At 41.2% G+C, this 23460-nt stretch overlaps 1 long non-coding RNA gene across 1 annotated transcript in view; it reads left to right on the top strand.

Annotated features, from left to right (window-relative positions):
- The window catches only part of LOC144326227 (uncharacterized), a 72340-nt gene that overhangs the window by 806 nt on the left and 48074 nt on the right, over positions 1-23460 (top strand). The window lies entirely within an intron of this gene.

Here is a 23460-nt window from a genome sequence, read left to right as displayed (position 1 = left end):
ACAAGACGCACCTAGTTTTTGGAGGAGGAAAACAAGAGAAAAATATTCTGAATCTCAGAAGCCAGAACAGAAAGAGGGATCGCTGCGCAGTGAAAGCAGCAATCCCTCTTGCTGTTCTGGCTTCTGGGATAGCTGCGCAGCCTGCATTCGCTCCATAAGACGCACACACATTTCCCCTTACTTTTTAGGAGGGGAAAAGTGAGTCTTATAGAACAAAAAATACGGTAATTGAAACAATGAATTTCGTACAATAGTTTATTGTACAAAACTCCCACAGAGATGTACAAAACTCACAGGCATGTACATTATTAACGGATATGACCTCCTCTATTTTTAAGCAGCATTTGAACACGGTTTGGCATGGGGTCTACTCATTTCGAACAGTTACTGTTGATTTTCGGATCCCTGTACCACACTTGAATCAGCGCCTGAATGAGTTTCTCCATATTCATACAATCTACAGCACAGAGGTGACTTTTACATATAGCCCATGAATTCTCAATGGGATGTACATCCGGGGAATTCCCTGGCCAATCAAGTACCTGTATTTGCTGCTCTGTCATGAATTTCTTCCCCACTTTTGATGTGTGACAGGGGGCTAGGTACTGCTCCAGTATCCCAGTACTGTCAGGATACTACTTTTCCAGCTCTGGAGTAACTGTTTCATAGTACCATTGGTGGGAAATATTTTCCGGATGGAGCCCTACCATGACCAACATTTAAAATTGGCTTGGCACCTTATGATTATACTTCTATTTGGTATTTTGATGTTGCTTATATTAATGTGTATTCTATTTTTTATATAAAGATATTTATTAAAATTTTCAAAATATTACAAAATGAAAAAAGAAAAAAGAAAAATACAAAATAAAAATAGTTAAAAAACAATTCCATCTTTCCATCACTTATTTTCATTTGCTTGTTTCCCGGACCTCCGCACACCTCCCTTTTTGTATTCCAATTCAATTTGTTAGTTCAGCAAATCCTTCCCCTCTTTGTTTATCCTAGTCTTTAATCTTAAAATATTGTAACATTAAATTTTTACCTGTTAATAATCCATTTTTTCATATCCCTTATAGCGTTATAGCTAAAAACCACTTAACTTTTTATCCAACATCATTCTAACATTCATTAATTTTAAAATATTTCTGTAGATAGTCTTTAAATTTCTTCCAATCTTCTTCCACCGACTCTTCTCCCTGGTCTCGGATTCTGCCGGTCATTTCTGCCAGTTCCATATAGTCCATCACCTTCATCTGCCATTCTTCCAGGGTGGGTAGATCTTGTGTCTTCCAATACTTTGCAATAAGTATTCTTGCTGCTGTCGTGGCATGCATAAAGAAAGTTCTATCCTTCTTTGGCACCAATTGGCCGACCATGCCCAGGAGAAAGGCCTCTGGTTTCTTCAGGAAGGTATATTTAAATACCTTTTTCATTTCATTATATATAATCTCCCAGAAAGCCTTAATCCTTGGGCACGTCCACCAAAGGTGAAAGAATGTACCTTCAGTTTCTTTACATTTCCAGCATTTATTATCGGGAAAATGATAGATTTTTGCAAGCTTGACTGGTGTCATGTACCACCTGTATATCATTTTCATAATATTCTCTCTTAAGGCATTACATGCCGTAAACTTCATACCTGTGGTCCATAACTGTTCCCAGCCAGCCATCATAATGTTATGTCCAACATCTTGTGCCCATTTAATCATAGCAGATTTCACCGTTTCATCCTGAGTATTCCATTTCAGCAGCAAGTTATACATCCTTGACAAATTCTTAACTTTAGAATCTAACAGTTCTGTTTCCAATTTTGATTTTTCCACCTGGAATCCAATTTTTTTGTCCAAATTGTATGCCTCCATTATTTGATAATAATGAAGCCAATCTCGCACTTTGTTTTTTAATTTTTCATAACTCTGCAATTTCAGTTTGTCTCCCACTTGTTCCAAAATTTCCCAATATTTCGGCCATTTGGCCTCCATATTGAGCTTTTTCTGAGTCTTCGCTTCCATCGGTGACAACCACCTTGGGGTTTTGTTTTCCAGCAAGTCCTTATATCTTATCCAGACATTAAACAATGCTTTCCTAACAATATGGTTTTTAAATGCTTTATGTGCTTTGACCTTATCATACCACAAATATGCATGCCATCCAAATACATTATTGTTGTTGTTGTTGTTTAGTCGTTTAGTCGTGTCCGACTCTTCGTGACCCCATGGACCAGAGCACGCCAGGCACCTCTGTCCTCCAAATACATTATTAAAACCTTCCAAATCCAAAATGTCTGTGTTTTCAAGGAGTAGCCATTCTTTCAACCAGCATATATTAATGTGTATTCTAAACTGTTATATTTAAGTTAAACTTTTGTATGGAAAAGTGGGGAAATTTTTTTTTACTCAGAGGGGGAAGGAGGAACAGATTAGCTAAGAATGGAATAGGTTAACCGTATTAGACCAAGGGTGGAGTTTATGGGCAATCTATCCGAAAGACATTTGTATTTCGAGGAGTTAGTGATCTGACATGGTTACACTTCCTGTCTTCTCTTTCTTCTCCCTCTCGATCTCCTGAGCCGTGTATCAGGAGATCTTTAATGCTGGGTGTTTTTAGATATGCTGTAAGCCCCCCAGAATCTCTTGGGAAAGCCAGCCAAATGGGTGGGTTATAAAGATGATGATGATCATGATGATGATTTATTTATACATATAGCTGATGTCCATACAGAAACTGTGCAAAAACTTGCAATGTTTATATTTTAAAAAGATGAATACTACAGTCATAGTTGCAAATACTTTCTTTTTGCATGGTTCCTAGTCACTGATCTAAGTGACAGTGGACTTCTGTATAGGAGCTACTGCTGGATCACACTGGGTTGATGGTATTCACTGTGCCATCAACTCAATATTTTTTTTTAAAAAAACGACCCCCCCCCGATGTGGGGTGGAATTTAGTTCACAAAAATGGTCACATTAAACCCGGGGCTTTTCATAAGGGGAATAGTGAAGAGAGAAATGCTAGCCGGTTTCAGCAGTGTCAGCCACATCCACACCACAAATTATCGTTCCTTGGTATAACGAAGTCACCTCATGATTTCTTAGACCAAAAAAGCACTAGAAAGCAACATTTGTAAGGGCAGTACAGAACTGACCAAGTGTGAATGCTGGAGCACTTACAAGTGACGCACACAAAATGTAAGCCACAAAGAGCAACGTGAAGGTGTTTCCATGCGATGGCTACCTTTGTGCCGCAAGGTATAATGGGCATATTGGTTGGTATTCCAAACCATTCTTCTCCATGGCATGGCCAAGTCAAAACAACAATCACCACCAATCCTGCAGCACCTCCTGTATGGCAATTATGTTTACCAGCTCTCATGATCCCATTTCTCAGAAGCAGTCATTTGATGAATACAGTGCAAAGTTTCTGAGGTTTATGAGGCTCGTGCTGATCCGCTGCCTAGGCTTTAAGTTGCACCTCACTGGGCGGCAGCCTATGTAGTTTTCTGTCACATTCCCCCTCCTAGGCAGAATGGAAACCATGTGATTCAGCTTGAACTGGATGAAAGAGTTGTGGAATTCCCTCTCTTTGTTCATCTTGCAGAAATAGTCTGCCCTGTGGTTGGCAGCATAGTCCATGGACCTCAGGGATGTCAGTGAGCCCTTAGAGCTTGCCCAGGGGCACTGGGAAGACAGTTAAGAAATTGACTGAGTGCTAGATGAAGTTGAAGTGGCCTTCCTAGAAATGGGAGATACTTCTTTAGATAGCAGCCTCTGATTGTAAAACTTAGTTAAGGACACATGACTTGTGGGGTTGAGGTTTGCACTTCACCCTGGGGTTGTAGCTTGGACATTTGCTGAGGGGTCAAGAGGTGAGGAATTTGAGTCTGGTCCTTCCACAGGTTGGGGAGAAGGAGGTGGGAGGCTGTCCCCAATCTGAGAACAGGACAGCCTTCCTTCTCTTCCCTCCTTCTTCACTGCCCCCTTATAACATGCAGTGACTCTTATGTCCCTCCACAGCCTTTCCCAGTCATGTTGATATTTCTACAGGATATTTCTATTTCATATTTCTACAGTCATTTGCGGCCCCGTAGCAAGAGCCTGGCAGTGGGGGATGCCGGGCCCCTCAATATTGGGGGAACTGAGCACCCTGTCTAGAAATACTGAGGGGGCTAAAGCCACGGGTGGCCAGGAGGTCTGCTCAGTGTGCCCTGCTTTGTACCTGCAGTCAGTTATTCCGACCAACTGAGGCACCAAGTCCTCAGCAGAGATCTAGCTCTGCTGGGATCAGGAGATTCTGCAAATAGCAGGAGCATGAAGAATTTAATGGTTTAGATGTGGTGATTATTGCTTTGGTGTTCCTGATTATTCTGTTAGCGCGTCTGTTATTTTTTCCAATGTTTCTTTCACACTACATTACTTGTTTTGCCATGGAACTGTGTTTTCCCCATCTTTTACAAAGGAAATGGGGCTGCTGCAGTTGGAAAGATGCCTTACTTGGTCATATGGCACAAATGGTTGGAGCCCCATGGTATTAAAGTTTAAGACACGCCTGCAAGGAGCACTCTGAATGTTCTGCCATTTGGGTGCAATCTAACTGCAGAATCTGAACTACACATCTGAACTTCCCATTCCTCTTCCTCATCTACGACTAGCGGGCCATTTCCCTTGCTAGTCCCACTTCTCTGTGAAGTTATATATCTCCATGTGACCAAGATGTGTCCTTCCACATCTGTCACATGTCCCGCTCAGCTCCCTATGGCGTGTGTCTCTTGCAGCTGATGGTGGCTGTCATTTGCATCCCCATAACAGTAACCCAACGGGGGATGTTGGCTCCCTCAATATTGGATGGATTGAGCCCCCATGGCCAGGATTCAACCCAGATGGGAATGCATTTTATTATCTGTGTTTTCCAATAATTCTTTTTAATTTTTTTAAAAAACATTATTTTATTTTCAATGCAAAATCATTATGTAAACTAGCATTTTTAAGATCAAAACCTTTAAAAAAAAGTATTGAAAGTACCCTTATAAGAAGAGTACAAACAGAATTTAAATAAACCCATGTCAGCATTTTAGTTGATTAGGTTAATATTTTGTATACTATTGCTAAACCTACTAAATAACTTACACCATGAGATGAATACATAATTTTACAGTTTCACATCTAAAGTTGTTTTCTTTAGAGTGCAGCATAGTACAACTTTCAAAATAAATATATCTTTAAATGGCATTACAATTAAGGCACAATATAACCCACAGCATTAACCCTTGAAGAACTGCAATCTCAACAAGCAGTCTCATGAGAGACCTATGCTTTTGTAACAAAAATTACAAACATTAAATCCAAAATAATACTGTATAAACAAGAAAGAAAAACAAAACATACAAAAAAGAAAGAAAAACAAAGTAAAAAACAAGACAAAAATGCATACATCTACAAATAAAACCATATCATCATTCTAATCTAATCAATACATACATAAAGACATATTGACTTCCTTCCTTTGTCCTAAAACCTCAAAATTTTTACTCTTACTGTATTGTTGTGTCTAATGCAGATTACTTCCATCTTTGTACTTTAACCCTGTAAAGCATAATTCATTACATACCGATATGCTTACTCCAGAACAGTGTTTTTTCATATACTCTTTAGCACATCCCCATTCTTTTAATAATTTCTGGTCCGATTGTCCCCTTATGAATGCTGTGTGTCTTGCCAGATTTATATATTCACAAAATTTAATTTGCCATTCTTTCATTGATGGAATTTTTCTCCCTTTCCAGTTTTTTGCTATAAGCATCCTGGCAGCTGTCGTTGCATAAAGGAATACTTTCCTTTGATTGTTGGGAATATTGTTTGTGATTAAACCTAAAAGGAATGCATCTGGTTTTTTTACTGAAAGATATTTAAAACATCTTTCTGATTTCTTCCTAAATTTCATTCCAGAATTCTTTAATAGGTTGGCATTCCCACCACATGTGAAACATTGTTCCTATTTCTGTTTTGCATCTCCAGCAGGTATTTGATTTTAATTTGTAAATTTTAGCCAATTTTACCGGAGTTAAGTACCATTGGTTCACCATTTTCATGAAATTTTCTCTGATTGTATAACATGCCATAAATTTAATATCACATTTCCATAATTTCTCCCATTGCTCCAGCTGAATTACGTATCCTATATCGCATGCCCATTTAGTCATAACTTCTTTTACTTCTTCATCCTTTAACTCCCATTCTAATAATAAATTATACATTTTGGTTATATTATTACAAAACTCAAAAAAGAATATATATATATATATATATATATATATATATATATATATATATATGCAGGTTTTGGTGTCCTCGGGTGTCTTCCCGTGTAAAAGTTGGGGTGTCTAGGCGACGTTTCGACGAGGTCTCACTCGTCATCTTCAGGCTGGTGCTTTCGGCTTCTTGTTACTGGAACAGAGCAGGATCTCAGTGTTTGAGTTCCTATAAATACTGTTGTATAGCCTCCAATGTTCTGGGCAGAGAGGAAGTTCCCAGGCTAGTGTGCCTTTTCTTCTTTTGTTCCTTAATTACTTGAGGGATATCTTGAGTGATTTCTTGAGTGATATCCTGAGTACCACTTAGGTGGGTCATTAGGTGTGGATTAGTTGCTAAGGCCTTTGTGTCTTGACCTCTTGAACTTTGTGAAGAGTTTTTCTGAGAAGATGGCTGTACTGCACTTAGTTCAAGAGGTCAAGACACAAAGGCCTTAGCAACTAATCCACACCTAATGACCCACCTAAGTGGTACTCAGGATATCACTCAAGAAATCACTCAAGATATCCCTCAAGTAATTAAGGAACAAAAGAAGAAAAGGCACACTAGCCTGGGAACTTCCTCTCTGCCCAGAACATTGGAGGCTATACAACAGTATTTATAGGAACTCAAACACTGAGATCCTGCTCTGTTCCAGTAACAAGAAGCCGAAAGCACCAGCCTGAAGATGACGAGTGAGACCTCGTCGAAACGTCGCCTAGACACCCCAACTTTTACACGGGAAGACACCCGAGGACACCAAAACCTGCATTCCTGTACCCGTGAAAATCTACGAAAGCATATATATATATATATATATATATGATAAATCCGTATATCTATATATCTAGCAGGGTATCCTCTCCCCTCTTTTCTGCAGCAATGCATCTCTTGTAACTTCAATAATGGAAAGCATTCTGTGGTTACCAATCTTGAGATATTCCTCTTCCTCTTCCTCTTCTTCATCTCAATATTCCAGTGGTTCTTCCTCTCCCCCCTCTTTTGAGAAAAGGTCTGGGTCATCTGAAAAATCTACCTGCAAGACAGAAGTCACTGGCTTGTTGCGTGGCCTGTCCTTTTAGCTTCCTCTGTCCCTATGTGTTCTGAGGTGCGCATCCCCAGAAAAGGTTGAGTGCTTTAAGTGAGACAAAAATTATTTGATGGCAGGGTGTGAATTGTGGAGGAGATTATATATTAAATATCAATTTTCCTTTAGGCTTGATGAGATTTCCATTTAGTTTTGATATTTCTCCAGCAAACCCAGCAAACCCAAAACCAACAGCAGAAGCAGGATGGGACGGAGCAGCCAGCTCTTTGCTGCTTTTCAGGCAGAGCACCCTTTCTGAATGTTAGGATCCCTTCCTCTTTTTTGTTAATTAATCCCTGAATGCACCTCCCTAATGACTGTGCCAGATGTAGCACTGTCTTTCACTTCTCTCTTCTTGCAGAGAGAATGAAGAATACAGATAAATGTGCTTGGGATTCTTCAAGTCCAGAATCTGGCTCTTGTGGATCACTTGCTGATTCCAGTGGCTGCAAATGGTTTCATTGTAGGAGGATCCCCTCCTAACAGAGTCATTCCAGGCTGAGAGGAATGTAAATGCACCCTCAGCAAATGCTTGTAGAAAAGGAATGAGAAAGTACATGAAGATTGTGGAAAAACTTGGAATGTGTCATAATGCAAAGTACTAATATTGCCGAGCAAAACAAGCCAAGCTAAGAAGAGTCACTCAGGATATTCAGGATTGAACCACACACCTTTGGTGGGACATCTTTTCAGGATAGAGCCCCACCACGACCAACATTTTAAAATTGGCTTGGCACCCTGTAATTATACTGATTTTTGGTATTTTGATGTTGCTTATATTAGTGTGTATTTTATATGTTAAATTTAAACATTTGTATGGAAAAAAGGTATAGGTATTTTTACTCAGAGAGGGAAGGAGGAACAGATTAGCTAAGCAAGGAAGAGGTAACCGTGTTGGACCAAGGGTGGAGTTTATGGGCAATCTATCCGGAAGACATTTGTATTTCGAGGAGTTAGTGGTCTGATATGGTTACCCTTCCTGCCTTCTCTTTCTTCTCCCTCTCAATCTCCTGAGCCCTGTAACAGGAGATTTTTAATCCTGGATGTTTTTAGATAAAGATGATGATGATGATGATGTATTTATAAATATACCTGACGTGCATACAGAAACTGTGCAAAATTTGCAATGTTTATATTTTAAAAGGTGAATACTACAATCATAGTTGCAAACACTTTCTTTTTGTATGGTGCCTAGTCACTGATCTAAGTGACAGCGGATGGCTGTAGAGGGGCTACTGCTGGATCACACTAGGTTGATGGCATTCACTGTGACATTAACCCAATATTTTTTAAAAAACGATCCCCCCCAGTGTGGGGTGGAATTTAGTTCACAAGAATGGTCAATTTCAACCCAGTGCTTTTCATTAACAGGGGGAATAGTGAAGAGAGAAATGAGAGCCGGTTTCAGCCTTGTCAGCCCATTGAACAAGGCACCTACATAGGTGAAGAGCCACATCCACACCACAAACGTCAGGGATTTCACTAAAAACAATTTTAAAAGGAGCCCTAAGATATGGCCATAGCTGTTGGAAAAGTTACAAGTCACTGCACATTGTTTTTGTCATTGTCTTTTGTTAGCCATCTGTTATCAGGCCATCAACTACAGGGTCATAAACTGAAAATATTTTTATATGTTCCTATATTGGGACAAAAAGAGAGAGGCACTAGCGGGTTTTTTAAACGAACTAAACAGCTAATATTATTGTCCCTTGGTAAAACCAAGTTACCCCATGATTTCTTAGACCAGAAAAGCACCAGAAAAGCAATATTTGTAAGGGCAGTACAAAATTGACCAAGTGTGAAGGCTGGAGCACTTACAAGTGACGCACACAAAATGTAAGCCAAAAAGACCAACGTGAAGGTGTTTCCATGCGATGGCTACCTTTTTGCCGCAAGGTATAATGCGCATATTGGTTGGCATTCCAAACCATTCTTCTCCATGGCACGGCAAAGCCTGAGAAAGGCTTGCAGTATCACAACGATGGCTGGGCAGCCAAGTTAAAAAAACCACCACCACCAAGCCAGCAGCACCTCCTGTATTACAGTTATGTGTGCCAGCTCTCACAATCCCATTTGATGAATACAGTGCAAAGTCTCTGAGGTTTATGAGGCTTGTGCTGATCCGCTGCCTAGGCTTTAAGTTGCACCTCACTGGGCGGCAACCTATGTAGTTTTCTGCTGCATTGCCCCTCCTAGGCAGCATGGAAATCATGTGATTCAGCTTGGACCAGATGACAAAGTAGTGGAATTCCCTCTCCTTGTTCATCTTGCAGAAATAGTTTGCCCTGTGGTTGGCAGCCTAGTCTATGGACCTCAGGGATGTCAGTGAGCCCGTAGAGCTTGCCCAGGGGGCACTGGGAAGACAGTGAAGAAAGCGACCGAGCACTAGATGAAGTTGAAGTGGCCTTTCAAGAAATGGTAGATACTTCTTTAGATAGCAGCCTCTGATTGTAATACTTAGTTCCTGGGGTTGTAGCTTGGACGTTTGCTGAGGGGTCAAGAGGTGAGGAATTTGAGTCTGGTCCTTCCACAGGTTGGGAAGAAGGAGGTGGGAGGCTGTCCCCAATCTGAGAACAGGACGGCATTAGATTTCCCTTTGTTTTTGATATTTCTCCAGCAAACCCTATTTTCCTTGTCTTCCATTCAGTTGGAAGTATTGGAGCCAGCCTGTCAAGTATATATGGATTTCAATGTTCTTAATTTATTAATTTTCCCCTCTAATAACATTTTATATGTTGCCCAATTTCCCTTCATGTTCTTCTTCTTAACGCCAAAGGCTTCGATGGGTGAAATGCACCAAGGGGTTGTAGGTTCCAGTAGATATATATATATTATCCATGGTTTATATAAGGTCTGAGTTGTGTGGCTGCATCTTCTGGTAAGGTGTTGGCAAGGGATTGAATCTGGGTGCAGAAAAGGAGAAAGGACACTTGTGTTGAGGGGTTTTGGAATTTCCAGCTGTGAGTAAAATGTGTTTGGAATTCTTCAAGTCCAGAATCTGGCTCTTGTGGATCACTTGCTGGCTGATTCCAGTGGCTGCAAATGGTGTCATTGTACCTCCTGAAGGAGGCATTCCTGGCTGAGAGGACGGGTGTGAACTGTGTGGCTATACCGCCTGATTGCATGTTTGCAAGGGAATCAATTTTTGTGCAGAAAAGTGCTGAAAAGGACATTTGCCAGTGTTCAATGTGTTTATAAGCCAAACAGTCACCTTTGTTTAAAGAAACACAAGTACAAAGTCAAAAGTAAAACCACAAAAATAATGAACCGCATGTTCATAACATACAAAAAATTGCCGCCTACTCAGTAGGTAACTACAACATTCCAACTGCTGAATATATTCATAAATTTTACACTTCTGTAATAAAAATAGACTTTTTGAGAAGTTCGGGTTTTTTTTTTGCTTTGTTTTGCTTTTTTGCTTACATTCTGTCTCTCGGCTCCTTTCCTCTTTTTCCTCTCTCTCTCTCTCTCTGTGTTTTTGAGCCTCAGAGTCCCTTTCCCCCCACTTTCCCTTTTTTCACCTTAAGACTAGATGCAAAGCATCCAATCACAGAGTTGCATTACTTCATCAGGGCTTCACAAAAAGGCACCAAGACTTGGGACGTGTTTTGATTTTTTGTTCGCAAAAGGAAAAACAACAAATCAAACCAAACGAAAACTTTTCGCCACGCGAGAGTGTTTCATCCTCTAGGTGATATTTACAAAGAACACCACACTCTGTTGACATGCTAAAATACATAGTTAAGTGCTGCTTTTGTTTGTTTGTTTGATTCCTCCCCCACACCACCCCCACCCCCCAAACCAAAATGTAAAACCCAGTAGAGCTTTGTCGTCACGAAAAGAGCGAAAAATTACCATTTATACAAAAAAGAAAGAGCGCGCGCAAGAGAGATGGCCCTTCGTACTCCAAAGAATGCAATATGAATATGCAAAGAGGTTGTTCACGTCAAGAACGCAGAAGGAAAGGAAAGCCATGGCACATAATACAATATTACATTGTCTATCCATGGATTGTTTCCCCAAAGTCCCATTGCTCCCCCCTAAGGAATGAATTGCGGGCTGGGGGAAAATCATTGCGGAAGAAAAAAGACCTCTCTCGTCCATGCAGAACAGAAGTGGAGAGAAACTCCGGTGTCCGGGAGCTTGTGTCTTCAGGCAGTTGAAGTTGAAAGATAAATCCCAACCCCAGCCCACCCCCCCGGCTGCTGGAAAGCTGGGGGGCCGGGCTGGCTTGCGAGGGAGTCCACTGTTTTCCTCCACCAAGTGCCGGAGGAAGATTCATTATTCGCACTCCACCCTCCCTAGACGGGGTGGGTGGGCGTCACGAAAGTCGTGGTAGTGGTTGTGTGTGTTCCCCCCACCCCTTTTCTCCTCTCAGCAGATCTTGATTGTCCTGGGCGAGAAAGTGGAGGCCATGTCAGAAAGTGCAGAAGTCACTTGCGAGCAGAAGGGGCTGCCGAGGCCCCCAGGGATGGGAATGGGGTAGCTGCCGCCTGGCTCTGGAAAGTGGAGGAGGCCATGGAAGCGTAGCTGGTGGCCACCAAGGGCGAGGGGAAGGAGGGGAAGGGCAACGTCACAGGGGAGGCGTATGAAGTCACGGGAGAGGCATAGGACATCACAGGGGGGGGGGGAGAGTAGGAGGCCGGCCCCGGCGATGGGTAAGAGGAGACACGCGGGGGATGGGTAGGAGGCGGCCGAGGTGGAGAAGGGCGCCAGCAGGGAGGCGGCCACGGAAGGTGCCGTCGGGGCGCATTTGCCAGTGCCTTTTTGAGATGCAGTTTCACTAGAATGGTCACTTTTAACCTGGTGCATTTCATAAATAAGGGGAATACTGAAGAGGTGAAATCAGAGCCTTTGAATAAGACACAAACACAGGTGAACAGCCACATCCACACCAGAAACTTTAGTGAGTCCACAAAGTCATCCATTGGGAAGAGGCAGTTGAACTCCTAAACTGTGCTGTTGAAGGGGCCAAGCAGCATAAGGGTGCATCTTTGGACAAGCAACATCTTAATCTAAGTAACCCCTTAATGGGTAGCCAATCTAAGGGCTTTTCGAAAAGGGATTTGATCTTGGTGCAGAAAAGGAGTGATGAGTACATATAGCTTTGCTCCTTTCCAAGCAGAGCGCCCTCTCTGGCTGTTAGGACCCCCTCCTCTTTTTTGTTAATTAATCCCTAAATGAACCTTCCTAATGACTGTGCCTGATGAAGCACTGCCATTCACACACACACACACATATGTGTGTGTGTGTGTGTGTGTGTGTGTGTGTATATATATGTGTGTGTATATATATATTTGGTTTTTTTAAAGAAACACCAGCTTAAGATTTATTATGCAAAAAGCTTTTATGAAAAGTTTTTTTTAAAAAACCACACACCAAAGGAAGTACAATTTATGGATGAAGAAATAAACCTTCCTGCCAAAAAAGATACATGTGTTCTCTCTATTAGAGTTCAGCAACAAAAACCATGAGGCAAAACAGCCCTAAGACACCTCAGTTTTCCTGTTCTTGAAAGTCCCCTTCACCCCCAAAAAATTACGTTAAAAAACTATAATCCAAAACATACATAAAAGCTGCATATGTGCAAAGTTGTTTTTTTGCTGTTGTTGCCCTTTTTTCTGAGGAAATGACAGACTAGTCCACATTTGTCACAAGCTGATCCAATGTTGGAAGTGTGCGATTTCAGTAAGAAATCTCCTGACCAGTAAATTAGCATTAAGAATCTGAGTGTTCAGAGCTTTAATAATAATAATAATAATAATAATAATAATAATAATAATAATAATAATCCAACCAGTCTGACACACAAATGCCACAAAATTTCTTCTTCTGCAAAGTTTCTTCTTGTTTAATACAGCCATACGATAGTTATTGAAAAGTGGGCTTGCTTTCAACGCCCCCCCTCCCTGGCCTGCAAATTTTAGTTTTCAGGCCATTGGAAGAGAATAACAGATTGAGGGCAGAAAGTTGTTTCTGGAAGACCAGTCAAGGCATCAGCAACTGGCTAGCCAGACCCATGTTCTACAGTTAATCTGGAAGAGAATGGTGGAGTTCTCTCCATTACTGGATGCACGGGGTTAAAACATCTAATCCTTTCCCCTGTTCAGGTCTTTATTTTCTCTCTTCTTCTATTTCCTGTCTCACTGGAGAGAACCAAGTGCCAGGATCCCACACTTGCAGTCTGTTTTAAGAGGTTAGTTGCAGAGATTCCTCTCCTCTTTTGAGCAAAGTTCGGATGCCCGCTCTGCAGTTTTAAAGAGAGTAGGGAAGTCTAGGCTGAGGGCAGATCTTGCCCCTTCTTCGCCTGTTCCTCTAGCACGATCTGCAGGTCAAAGATAGATTCGATGAAGTGCTGCAAGATTTCCACTTGGCTGACTTTGGGGCCTTGCGGATCCTCTGCACCAGCTCGCGCAGCTTGGAGTAGCAGTCATCCATGTTGTAAAGGAGGTTCTTGGGCTCCTCCTGAGCCGGGCTCTGGTTTTTTTTCTTTTTTGTTTTGGCAAGACTCATGGCATTTTATTGAAGGCCTTTGCAGCAGGAGTCACTGGCCGAGGGGCTTCGTTCTGTTGCTCGTTCCCTGGGTGATGGTGAGGCTCTGATCAGAGAGGCAGCACACAGCTTGCTTCCTAGCAGCTCCTGACTGATCTGACGGGGCTGATTCCTTTTTTTTAAAATAAGATATTTATTGGCATTTTCACAAATTTATATAACATAAAAATCACAAAAAAAACAAAAAAGACAAAAATGCATACAAAAAACAAAAAACCACATGTATAACTTCATTCCCTTATGTTCATGAAACTTACTTTCCCGACCTCCTCATACCTCACCTTACTGCATTCCAATCTCTAATTAATTCTCTTCAACAAATCCTTCCCCTAATTTCTATTAAAATTTTGACCTTTCTTTTCATATTTACATAATGATTACAGCTAACAACCACTTAATTTCAGAATCAACATCATCTTAACATTCAGCAATTTTGTAATATTTCTTAAGATAGTCTTTAAATTTCTTCCAATCTTCTTCCGCCGCTGACGGGCCATGAAGGAGGAGAAACCAGCAGGGATTTGCAGAAGGGCAAGATTTCCTTCCTTAAGGTGGGAGAAGCAAGCAACCAACCTCGAGATACTGCCCCTTGCTTGGCAGCCTGGTTGATTCTCTATTCTGTGCACACAGAAAATGCTTCTCTTTGCAAAAAAGCCAAATGTATATATTTTAAAAACAGAAATGCTACCTTTGCAGCAGCAAATATTTTCTGATCCTTTCCCCAGTCAAGGTCTTTTCGCTCTCTCTCCTTCTATCTTCTGTACAACTGGAGAGGACCTATGGAATCTATGACATGTTGCAAGATTTCCACGGCTGACTTTGGTGCTTTGCGTGTTAAGACCCACAAGACCTCCCGAAATAAAGACACAATTGATGCCAAATTTAGTTTGAGGTTATTGGCATAATTTTGGCCAGAATGAAAAATGAAGATAAATGTGCTTGGAATTCTTCAAGTCCAGAATCTGGCTCTTGTGGATCACTTGCTGGCTGATTCTAGTGGATTCAAATGGTTTCTTTTTCTTTTTTTCTTTTTATTTCAAAACCCCCCCAGAAATTACAAACATCAAATTCAGAATCCATATTCATTTTATAATTTAAGCCTATTATATAGATTACCTAAATTAAAATATATCTAAATACTCTAGGCTTCCATTTGTTGTATGTAAATACAACACAATTAACAAATTATATTATAAATGATATTATTGGTTCCCAAATACCCCCACTCCCCTTCACCCATGTGTGATCTCAGTATTTTACTTCTTCCATCTTGTTGTGTTGTTAATAATTGAATAATTATTCAATTGATTTTATTATTATTTTCTTGCTTACCCCTGCATGTTTTACACATTCTCTATTAATATTTCAATTCCGGAACCATATTTTTTCATGTATTCCTTCACTCCATCCCACTCTCTAATTATTCTCTGATTTGAGTGGCCTCTAATAATTGCTGTCTATTTTGCTGTTTCTACAAACTTGCCGAGTTTGTTTTGACATTATAATAGTGATGGGATATTCTGGCAGCTGCTGTTGTGTAAAGATTTTTCTTGTCTTTGGGGATGTCATTAGATATTAGGCCGAAAGCTTTCATTAGATGATATACAGCAGGGTTGGGCAGGATAGTAGTCCAAACATACCTAGAAACATAATCAATTATAACAGAAACATATTGCTTCCCAGTACTGGTTTTCTGCAAGGGACCCACCAATCCATCCCTTTTCTTTTTTTATGCTAAGCTTTTCAGAGAGGGACAGGCGTGCGAAAGGGTTGCAAAACATGAGTCAAACAGGAGTATGATGCAGCCTTTTTTGCTGTTAGGATCCCCTCTCTTTTTTTGTTAATTAATCCCTGAATGAACCTCTCTAATGATTGTGCCTGATAAAGCACTGCATCTTTCTTCTCTTCTTTTGCAGTCAGAATGAAAAAACAAATAAATGTTTTTCTTTTTCTTTGTGTTTTTGGATGTGAAAAATAACTTTATTTTCAAGCCAAGTGAGGATTACCAGGTAAGATCCTCCCTCTATTGTGTGGGCAGGTAATCCCTCCCCCTACCTGGTCTGGTTTCCCTGGCAACGCTTCCCCCAGGTGGGATTGGACAACTCACTGAGGTAGGCGGTGACCTCCAGGTATCCCACCTGAGGGAAGGCAAAGCCTATGCTGATGGGGCCACTCCAGATCCAGGGCTGCACGCGTCCACGCAAAGGGCGCCCCCCGCTTTAAGCGGGGAGCGGTCATTTTCAAGCCCCGCTGAGTGAAGAAATAATAAGAACTATCGATAGGGATCATACAGACCAGCATTCATATTAGATAAAGCTCTGTTTCAACATTGTCCATTCGAAAGATGACTAGAGGTCTCAGGAGCCTTCCAGTCAATTGGTCCTTTAGTCATCTGCAATCCCCCCCCCCAGCAGTATCAATTTTGATATACAAAAGTGCCAAACAGAATATGTTAAGTTTGCAAAATCATATAAAAAGCCTGGAATACAGAAGATCCATTCATATGCAGCTTGTACAGCCATACAGCTTCCAAAACAAGGCGTTTATACCGTTCATAGTCTAGCACGTGGGACAAAGGAAGATGGCCCATGAGATCCGCCAACTTCCCACTAATCAACGTCTTCAGAATAGACATATACAGTCTTGAAGGGAGCTCCAGTTCCCGGCAGGTTAGTTCGAATAAAGTCAGATAGCTCAGGAAATCAATGGGGGGTTTATACGCAGGGAAAAGACAGGGATAAGACGTAAGTCAAAATCCCTCAGGATAAACTCACGAGTAATGCGCCTTGGAACCCCACTCGGGGATACTTTTCCCGACATAGGAATCCTCCCTGGGTACGACCCTGCACCCACTCGACTGCTTGGCTAGGCAAAAGCTCCATTCCCCTTGGCTGGGCCATTGGCTCTGAACTTGACTCGAGGGGTTGAGGTTTGCGCTTCACCCCTGGGTTTAACTTGGGACTTTTGCCAGTGCATTTCTGAGATTCTGGTTCACAAGAATGGTCAATTTCAACCTGGTGCTTTTCATTAAGAAGGGGAATAGTGAAGAGTGAAATCAGAGCCAGTTGCAGCAGTGTCAGGCCATTGAACAAGGCAACAACATAGGTGAACACCCACACTATAAACTTTTTTTTTGTACTAAGCTTTTCAATTTTTTGTACTAAGCTTTTCAGAGAGGGAAAGGCACGTGAAAGGGTTGCGAAACACAAATATGATGCAGCCTTTTTGGCTGTTAGGATCCCCTCTTCTTTTTTGTTAATTAATAAATGTTTTTCTTTTTCTTGGTTTTTTTGGATGTGAAAAATAACTTTTCTTTCAATCCCCACTGAATGAAGAAATAATAAGAACTATCGATAGGGATACTACAGACCAGCACTCATATTTGATAAATCTCTGTTTCAACATTGTCCATTTGAAAGATGACTAGAGGTCTCAGGAGCCCCTGCCACTCACACGCACCCGGATCCACTACTCTCCCCTACTGGAAGAGCACTGGTGGTGGGGTGACTCCTCCTGGATCCTGGTGGAGGTCCAAGGAATGGCTTGTCCCACCCTCTACTGGATGGTCCCTGAGAGGCGGACCAAGGCAATGCAAGCCACCACACTCACAACACTCAACACAGTGAATGAGAGCGGCAGGAAAAAGCTGTTTAAATTCTTTCTTGTTCTTTTTTGGGAGAGTGCATGAAGTTGTCTTAATTACAAAAAAATCAAATTACAATATCATACAGAGACTTTTTACACACAGAATATTAGAATGGTTTCTTACCAGAAGGTAAAGAAAAGATATTCTTTTTTCCTTTCTTTATTGATAAGCCACTTACAAGTTTTTAAGCTATTGTTATACAAAGTTGCAGGACATGCACAATTTTCCCTCGATAGGGTTTCCTCTTTTCACCGCCCCCCATTTCTTATCTTTTCATTTTTGAAAAGATAGTATTTGCCAAGTGCAAATACTAGATTTCTCTCTCCACCTTTTAAGGCAAGTTAAATGCGACACTGCAAATTGAAAGTCCTTCTTTATATCTCTAGCACAGTATAATCTCAGTCCAGTATTTAACAATCCTGACCAGCAAAACTCACAGTATCAGCAGCACACATTGTCTTACTTCCAACCTTGTTGTCAGCGTGTGTGCTGAGAGTTTGTGTTTTTGTGTGTGTGTGTTTGGAGTGAGTGTGCTTTCCTTGTACTGACATTGCAGCCTGCGACTTCCTCTCTTTATTTGCACCTCCAGGGAGCCACCAATCAATCCTAGAGTGCCACTCCTAATCTCAGTCCAGTACTTAACAATCCTGACACAGCAAAACTCACAGTATCAGCAGCACACATTGTCTTACTTCCATTGTCAGCACACATTGTCTTGTGTGTTGTGTGTGTTTGGTGTGTGTGTGCTTTCCTTGTACTGACATTGCAGCCTGCGACTTCCTCTTTTTATTTGCACCTCCAGTGGACACCAATCAATCCTAGAGTGCCACTCCTAGGCACTAAAGAGAATTCTGGAACACTTTTTAAAGCTTCCAGGAACTTTTATCTTTTTCTTAAAGAACCTTTTCCAAACACCCCCTCTCATTCAAACAGAACCAATACAGTATTGTAAACATATACAAAAGTATTCACACATCATGCAACACAATTCCCAACTTTATAACCAGTTGTGCATGTTGTTGCTTTCAATTATTGTCTTTCTTTCACTTAACCAAAAACTTCCATCACTGGTTCTCTAGACCAAGATAGTTGTTTGCTGGTCCTAAATATTTTATTTGAACTGTTTCCTTAGTTGTTTTGCAAACTCCTTTTCCCCAAGAATTCTTGTAGCTGCCCCATCGCTATCACCTCTACCAGTTTGTCCCAAATGGGGGGAGGGGCGGGTATTAACATTCCAATTTCTCCTCCATTTTGCCTTGCTAGCCAGTCCCGTTTCCTTGGCTCTTTGTGGTGAAATTCCTCAATGTGACCTAGATGTGTTCATCCACTCGGCTGTCTGTGTTCTACACTAAATTTATTGTTTTGTCCCATAGGCTGGCTTAAGATGTGATGATAAAACTAAAGATTTTGCTTTAATTGCCAATCATTCTGGTTCCGTCTTCTTCGTTAAAAATTGTTTATTTGTTTGGAAACCTGTTATGATGCCCTGCAGTATGCAAATAGATAAAATGAAATGTTTTCCCTTCCGTCTCCTCCATCTTCGCCTCTCCTGCCAGGCGTGGCCATTCATATTTGTCGCATGTCCCTTGCTGCTAACAGGGCCCGGGGCTTCCCGCGCCTGATGGTGACAGTCATTTGCAAACAAACATCAAATTCAAAATCCATACTCATTTTCTAACACAAGCCTATTACATAGATTACCTAAATTAAAACATATCTAATTGCACTAGACTTCCCTTTGCTGTATGTAAATACAGTGCAATTAACAGATTATATTATAAATGATATTATAGGTTCCCATATAACCCCCACTTCACCCCAAAAAAATGTTGTTAAAAAACTATATTCCAAAATATACATACAAGCTGCATATATGCAAAGTTGTTGTTTTTTTGTTGCCCTTATTTCTGAGCAAACGACAGATCAGTCCACATTTGTCACAAGCTGTTGCAATGTTGGAAGTGTGCGATTTGAGTAAGAAATCTCCTGACCAGTAAATTAGCATGAAGAATCTGAGTGTTCAGAGCTTTAAAAATAATAATAATAATTGCGAGGGATTCAGTCTGCTTGGAGAAAAGGAATGAGAAAGTACATGAAGATTGCGGAAAAACTTGGAATGTGTCGTTCTGCAAAGTACTAATATTGCCGTAGTAAAACAAGCCAAGCTAAGAAGAGTCACTCAGGATATTCAGGATTGAACCACACACCATTGGTGGGACATCTTTTCAGGATAGAGCTCTACCATGACCAACATTTTAAATTTGTCTTGGCACCCTGTGATTATACTGGATTTTGGTGTTTTGATGTTGCTTATATTAGTGTGTATTTTATATGTTAAAGTTAAACATTTGTATGGGGAAAAGGTATAGGTTTTTTTACTCAGAGAGGGAAGGAGGAACAGATTAGCTAAGCATGGAAGAGGTAACCGTGTTGGACCAAGGGGTGGAGTTTATGGGCAATCTATCCGGAAGACATTTGTATTTCGAGGAGTTAGTGGTCTGACATGGTTACCCTTCCTGCCTTCTCTTTCTTCTCCCTCTCGATCTCCTGAGCCGTGTAGTTCGGATGCCCGCTCTGCAGCTTTTATTTTATTTTTTTATTAATGATTTTTATTGAAATTTACAATCACTAACCAACCCCCACCACCCACCACCAAAATATCACATCTTGTTACATGTATCCTACTTTGTGTTTCATAGATCCATTAGCTTCCGTCCTTCCATTCCACCAGTTTTCCTGTTCCATTCTATAGTTTACAGATTCTTTAATTATAAATTATACCATGACATGAGATTTATTTCAATCCTTCCAACGTTTTCATATTTGTACAATTCTCACTTACATAAACCATAAATTTACTCCATTCTTTTTGGTACTTTGTCTCCTCCTGATTGCGAATTCTGTGTGTCAATTTAGCCATCTCAGCATACTCAACCAACTTTATCTGCCATTCTCTTATTGTCATCATCTCCTGTTGCTTCCACTTTTGAGCTATCAAAACTCTGGCTGCAGTTGTTGCATATAAGTATAATCTTTGATTTATCTTTTTAATCCCTTCTCCCACTAAACCTAGCAAAACTTCTTCCGGCTTTTTGGGAAAACTGTACTTAAACATCTTTTTTAACTCGTAAACCTCATCCCAAAATTCTTTTATTTTATTGCAAGACCACCACATATGATAGAAGTCGCCGTCTTTTTCCTTGCACTTCCAGCAGGTTTTACTACTTGTTCTATACATTTTTGTCAATTTGATGGGAGTGAGATACCAACGATAAACCATCTACTTAACATTTTCTTTTAAGGCAGAACAAGCAGTGAATTTTATGCTCTCATTCCAGAGTTTGGCCCATACATCATATTCTATGTTATGTCCTAAATCAATAGCCCATTTTATCATAGCCTCTTTTATGAATTTATCTTTTGTGTTCCATTCTAGTAAGAGATTGTACATTTTTGAAAATAGCTTGGATTTACTCTCTGAAATATCTATTTGAAATTTCGTTTTTTTATCCTCAAATTCTATCCTATTTTTTTATCCTCTTTAAAGACATCATTGACTTGATGGTATTGCAACCATCCTGTCAATTTTTCAGCAATACACTCACAGGGCTTTAATTTCCAACCTTTTTCGGCCTTCATCAAAATTTCCTCATATGTATCCCCTCTCCCTAGTATGTTCATTTTTTTAACAGTTAATATATCAATTGGTGACAGCCACCACGGTGTTTTCCTTTCCAACAAATTCTTGTTTCTTTCCCAGACTTCAAATAAGGCACCTCTTATCACATGATTTGTAAACCCCTTATGCACTTTTGCCTTACCACACCAAAGATAAGAGTGCCATCCAAATCTATTGTTGAACCCCTCCAAATCTAACAAGTCTAGGTTCTCCTGAGTTATCCAGTCCTTTGTCCAACATAAACATGGCTTTTAAAGAGAGTAGGGAAGTCTCGGCTGCGGGCGGATCTTGCCCCTTCTTCACCTGTTCCTCTAGCATGATCTGCAGGTCAAAGATATAGTCGATGACGTGCTGCAAGATTTCCACTTGGCTGACTTTGGTGCCTTGCGGGATCCTCTGCACCAGCTCGCGCAGCTTGGAGTAGTAGTCATCCATGTTGTAAAGGAGGTTCTTGGGCTCCTCCTGAGCCGGGCTCTGGTTTTTTTTCTTTTTTGTTTTGGCAAGACTCATGGCATTTTATTGAAGACCTGTGCAGCAGGAGTCACTGGCTGAGGAGCTTCGTTCTGTTGCTCGTTCCCTGGGTGATGGTGAGGCTCTGATCAGAGAGGCAGCACACAGCTTGCTTCCTAGCAGCTCCTGACTGATCTGATGGGACTGATTCCTTTCATGGCCATGAAGGAGGAGAAACCAGCAGGGATTTGCAGAAGGACAATATTTCCTTCCTTAAGGCGGGAGAAGCAAGCAAGCAACCTCGAGAGAGAGAGATCGATACTGCCCCTTGCTTGCCAGCCTGGTTGATTCTCTTGGTCCAACATGGTTACCTCTTCCATGCTTTGCTTTTCATTCTGTCTGCTTCATCAACCCTAGGACACACAGAAATGGAGAATAAGTGCCACCTGCCCGCTATTGAGTTCCTGAAGGGCATTGGGACTACGGTGACCAGGTTTCAGGAGTTGAAAAGGCGGCGGACACTGCTGGGAATCTCTCTAGGCATGGAAGAGAGACTCATAATTTACACTCAGAAAAATTCATTTCTGAAGGATACCATGGAGAAATGCAAAGGGCTACCGATAGAGAACTTTGGTTCTGACTTCCGTTACTGGCAAGTAGGCGAGCGTGGTGTTAGGAGCCAGTGTTGAGAGTGTGGTTGCTTGCATTGCCTTCTTTGCCTGTCAGTGACCAGGAGAGGGTGGGAACGAACCACCCCCAAACCGAGGTGCAGCAGAACGAGGGATTACACTTTGCCAAGGAGAGACAAGACAAACCATTCCTTGGACATTCCTTTGGAGGAAAATGGGCTGAGTTCAGGGATTCATCAGGTGGCAGCTGCCATGTCGCCAGATTCCCCCTGTCCTCCACGCTGTGCTGGTGCATGTGGCCATTTGCAGGGGGCTGATTTCCACAGTCCTCCACCATCACACACCCCCTTCCTCTATGCTAGGGAAATATGATTGCAGGAGTTCCCAGTTTCTGTACATACATCAGTAATATGTACGCTTCAGTAGTTTCCTACATCAAAACTGATTCTCTTTCGAACATGCCATCAGGTGGTACCGCCACACAGCTCACATCCTCCCTTAATGAACTTTTCAGCTAATTCAATCACTCCACTTTTCCCATGATCTGCATGTCCTTTTCACTCGTTTTCTACAACTAGATGAAATCCATGCTACTCTTGCATCAATAGGAGCCCCACAACCACCACCCGGTCCCTCCAAATATTATATATAATATTATATATATATATATATATGATTAATCCGTATATCTATATATCTAGCAGGGTATCCTTTCCCCTCTTTTCTGCAGCAAGTTTCAACAAGGCACCGACATACGTGAACACCCACACTACAAACTTTTTTTTTTTGTACTAAGCTTTTCATTCTGTCAGAACGCATCTCTTCAAACTTCAATAATGGAAAGCATTCTGTGATTACCAATCTTGTCATACTCCTCTTCTTCCTCCTCCTCTTCATCTCAATATTCCAGCAGTTCTTCCTCCCTCCCCCCTTTTGAGAAAAGGTCTGGGTCATCCAAAAAAATTACCTGCAAGACAGAAGTCACTGGCTTTTGTGTGGCCTGTCCTTTTAGCGCCCTCTGTCCCTATGTGTTCTGAGGTGTGCATCCTCAGAAAAGGTTGAGCGCTTTAAGTGAGACAAAAGTTCTTTGATGGCAGAGTGTGAATTGTGAAAGAGATTATACATTT

The sequence above is a fragment of the Podarcis muralis genome, chromosome Z (assembly GCF_964188315.1).
Source record: "Podarcis muralis chromosome Z, rPodMur119.hap1.1, whole genome shotgun sequence".
NCBI lineage: Eukaryota > Metazoa > Chordata > Lepidosauria > Squamata > Lacertidae > Podarcis > Podarcis muralis.
This window is presented reverse-complemented; position numbering and strand designations above follow the sequence as displayed.